This window comes from Danio rerio, chromosome 4 (genome assembly GCF_052040795.2).
Source record: "Danio rerio strain M-AB ecotype USA chromosome 4, GRCz13ab, whole genome shotgun sequence".
Taxonomy (NCBI): domain Eukaryota; kingdom Metazoa; phylum Chordata; class Actinopteri; order Cypriniformes; family Danionidae; genus Danio; species Danio rerio.
This window is the reverse complement of record NC_141024.2, coordinates 45,787,501-45,790,000: the sequence shown is the minus strand read 5'-3', so window position 1 is coordinate 45,790,000 and position 2,500 is coordinate 45,787,501. Positions and strand designations below refer to the sequence as shown.

The window sequence follows — 2,500 nt, the reverse complement described above, 5'->3', positions numbered from 1 at the left end:
CCGCCTGGGAATACCAGGTGCTGTAAGCTTTTCGAAGTGCTTCATTTGGCAGCTGATTTAAATAGCCAACGCTTGACAGCCTCTTTTGCTTACGGCCATACCACCCTGGAAATGCCCGATCTCATCTGAACTCGGAAGTAAAGCAGGGTCGGGCCTGGTTAGTACTTGGATGGGAGACCGCCTGGGAATACCAGGTGCTGTAAGCTTTTTGAAGTGCTTCATTTGGCAGCTGATTTAAATAGCCAACGCTTGACAGCCTCTTTCGCTTACGGCCATACCACCCTGGAAATGCCCGATCTCATCTGAACTCGGAAGTAAAGCAGGGTCGGGCCTGGTTAGTACTTGGATGGGAGACCGCCTGGGAATACCAGGTGCTGTAAGCTTTTCGAAGTGCTTCATTTGGCAGCTGATTTAAATAGCCAACGCTTGACAGCCTCTTTCGCTTACGGCCATACCACCCTGGAAATGCCCGATCTCATCTGAACTCGGAAGTAAAGCAGGGTCGGGCCTGGTTAGTACTTGGATGGGAGACCGCCTGGGAATACCAGGTGCTGTAAGCTTTTCGAAGTGCTTCATTTGGCAGCTGATTTAAATAGCCAACGCTTGACAGCCTCTTTCGCTTACGGCCATATCACCCTGGAAATGCCCGATCTCATCTGAACTCGGAAGTAAAGCAGGGTCGGGCCTGGTTAGTACTTGGATGGGAGACCGCCTGGGAATACCAGGTGCTGTAAGCTTTTCGAAGTGCTTCATTTGGCAGCTGATTTAAATAGCCAACGCTTGACAGCCTCTTTCTGCTTACGGCCATACCACCCTGGAAATGCCCGATCTCATCTGAACTCGGAAGTAAAGCAGGGTCGGGCCTGGTTAGTACTTGGATGGGAGACCGCCTGGGAATACCAGGTGCTGTAAGCTTTTTGAAGTGCTTCATTTGGCAGCTGATTTAAATAGCCAACGCTTGACAGCCTCTTTCGCTTACGGCCATACCACCCTGGAAATGCCCGATCTCATCTGAACTCGGAAGTAAAGCAGGGTCGGGCCTGGTTAGTACTTGGATGGGAGACCGCCTGGGAATACCAGGTGCTGTAAGCTTTTCGAAGTGCTTCATTTGGCAGCTGATTTAAATAGCCAACGCTTGACAGCTTCTTTCGCTTACGGCCATATCACCCCGGAAATGCCCGATCTCATCTGAACTCGGAAGTAAAGCAGGGTCGGGCCTGGTTAGTACTTGGATGGGAGACCGCCTGGGAATACCAGGTGCTGTAAGCTTTTCGAAGTGCTTCATTTGGCAGCTGATTTAAATAGCCAACGCTTGACAGCCTCTTTCGCTTACGGCCATACCACCCTGGAAATGCCCGATCTCATCTGAGCTCGGAAGTAAAGCAGGGTCGGGCCTGGTTAGTACTTGGATGGGAGACCGCCTGGGAATACCAGGTGCTGTAAGCTTTTTGAAGTGCTTCATTTGGCAGCTGATTTAAATAGCCAACGCTTGACAGCCTCTTTCGCTTACGGCCATACCACCCTGGAAATGCCCGATCTCATCTGAACTCGGAAGTAAAGCAGGGTCGGGCCTGGTTAGTACTTGGATGGGAGACCGCCTGGGAATACCAGGTACTGTAAGCTTTTCGAAGTGCTTCATTTGGCAGCTGATTTAAATAGCCAACGCTTGACAGCCTCTTTCGCTTACGGCCATACCACCCTGGAAATGCCCGATCTCATCTGAACTCGGAAGTAAAGCAGGGTCGGGCCTGGTTAGTACTTGGATGGGAGACCGCCTGGGAATACCAGGTGCTGTAAGCTTTTTGAAGTGCTTCATTTGGCAGCTGATTTAAATAGCCAACGCTTGACAGCCTCTTTCGCTTACGGCCATATCACCCTGGAAATGCCCGATCTCATCTGAACTCGGAAGTAAAGCAGGGTCGGGCCTGGTTAGTACTTGGATGGGAGACCGCCTGGGAATACCAGGTGCTGTAAGCTTTTCGAAGTGCTTCATTTGGCAGCTGATTTAAATAGCCAACGCTTGACAGCCTCTTTTGCTTACGGCCATACCACCCTGGAAATGCCCGATCTCATCTGAACTCGGAAGTAAAGCAGGGTCGGGCCTGGTTAGTACTTGGATGGGAGACCGCCTGGGAATACCAGGTGCTGTAAGCTTTTTGAAGTGCTTCATTTGGCAGCTGATTTAAATAGCCAACGCTTGACAGCCTCTTTCGCTTACGGCCATACCACCCTGGAAATGCCCGATCTCATCTGAACTCGGAAGTAAAGCAGGGTCGGGCCTGGTTAGTACTTGGATGGGAGACCGCCTGGGAATACCAGGTGCTGTAAGCTTTTGAAGTGCTTCATTTGGCAGCTGATTTAAATAGCCAACGCTTGACAGCCTCTTTCGCTTACGGCCATACCACCCTGGAAATGCCCGATCTCATCTGAACTCGGAAGTAAAGCAGGGTCGGGCCTGGTTAGTACTTGGATGGGAGACCGCCTGGGAATACCAGGTGCT

The 2,500-nt window shown here is 51.1% G+C and overlaps 15 non-coding genes across 15 annotated transcripts in view; all 15 read left to right on the top strand.

Annotated features, from left to right (window-relative positions):
* The window catches only part of LOC141383982 (5S ribosomal RNA), a 119-nt gene extending 90 nt beyond the window's left edge, over positions 1–29 (top strand). The window contains exon 1 of the ribosomal RNA XR_015485719.2: positions 1–29. This exon is cut by the window's left edge and continues 90 nt beyond it. This is a non-coding gene — a ribosomal RNA (5S ribosomal RNA).
* A 58-nt stretch (positions 30–87) lies between these two features.
* On the top strand, positions 88–206 carry LOC141383981 (5S ribosomal RNA). The gene has a single exon (XR_015485717.1). It is a non-coding gene; the product is annotated as a 5S ribosomal RNA (ribosomal RNA).
* A 58-nt stretch (positions 207–264) lies between these two features.
* LOC141383980 (5S ribosomal RNA) lies at positions 265–383 on the top strand. The gene has a single exon (XR_015485716.1). It is a non-coding gene; the product is annotated as a 5S ribosomal RNA (ribosomal RNA).
* Positions 384–441: 58 nt separating this feature from the next.
* LOC141383979 (5S ribosomal RNA) lies at positions 442–560 on the top strand. The gene has a single exon (XR_015485715.1). It is a non-coding gene; the product is annotated as a 5S ribosomal RNA (ribosomal RNA).
* A 58-nt stretch (positions 561–618) lies between these two features.
* On the top strand, positions 619–737 carry LOC141383978 (5S ribosomal RNA). The gene has a single exon (XR_015485714.2). It is a non-coding gene; the product is annotated as a 5S ribosomal RNA (ribosomal RNA).
* Positions 738–796: 59 nt separating this feature from the next.
* Positions 797–915, top strand: LOC141383977 (5S ribosomal RNA). The gene has a single exon (XR_015485713.1). It is a non-coding gene; the product is annotated as a 5S ribosomal RNA (ribosomal RNA).
* A 58-nt stretch (positions 916–973) lies between these two features.
* LOC141383976 (5S ribosomal RNA) lies at positions 974–1,092 on the top strand. The gene has a single exon (XR_015485712.1). It is a non-coding gene; the product is annotated as a 5S ribosomal RNA (ribosomal RNA).
* A 58-nt stretch (positions 1,093–1,150) lies between these two features.
* On the top strand, positions 1,151–1,269 carry LOC141383975 (5S ribosomal RNA). The gene has a single exon (XR_015485711.2). It is a non-coding gene; the product is annotated as a 5S ribosomal RNA (ribosomal RNA).
* Positions 1,270–1,327: 58 nt separating this feature from the next.
* On the top strand, positions 1,328–1,446 carry LOC141383974 (5S ribosomal RNA). Its single transcript, XR_015485710.2, has one exon. It is a non-coding gene; the product is annotated as a 5S ribosomal RNA (ribosomal RNA).
* A 58-nt stretch (positions 1,447–1,504) lies between these two features.
* LOC141383973 (5S ribosomal RNA) lies at positions 1,505–1,623 on the top strand. The gene has a single exon (XR_015485709.2). It is a non-coding gene; the product is annotated as a 5S ribosomal RNA (ribosomal RNA).
* A 58-nt stretch (positions 1,624–1,681) lies between these two features.
* LOC141383972 (5S ribosomal RNA) lies at positions 1,682–1,800 on the top strand. Its single transcript, XR_015485708.1, has one exon. It is a non-coding gene; the product is annotated as a 5S ribosomal RNA (ribosomal RNA).
* A 58-nt stretch (positions 1,801–1,858) lies between these two features.
* Positions 1,859–1,977, top strand: LOC141383971 (5S ribosomal RNA). The gene has a single exon (XR_015485706.2). It is a non-coding gene; the product is annotated as a 5S ribosomal RNA (ribosomal RNA).
* Positions 1,978–2,035: 58 nt separating this feature from the next.
* LOC141383970 (5S ribosomal RNA) lies at positions 2,036–2,154 on the top strand. Its single transcript, XR_015485705.1, has one exon. It is a non-coding gene; the product is annotated as a 5S ribosomal RNA (ribosomal RNA).
* Positions 2,155–2,212: 58 nt separating this feature from the next.
* LOC141383969 (5S ribosomal RNA) lies at positions 2,213–2,331 on the top strand. Its single transcript, XR_015485704.1, has one exon. It is a non-coding gene; the product is annotated as a 5S ribosomal RNA (ribosomal RNA).
* A 57-nt stretch (positions 2,332–2,388) lies between these two features.
* Positions 2,389–2,500, top strand: part of LOC141383968 (5S ribosomal RNA) — a 119-nt gene continuing 7 nt past the window's right edge. The window contains exon 1 of the ribosomal RNA XR_015485703.1: positions 2,389–2,500. This exon is cut by the window's right edge and continues 7 nt beyond it. This is a non-coding gene — a ribosomal RNA (5S ribosomal RNA).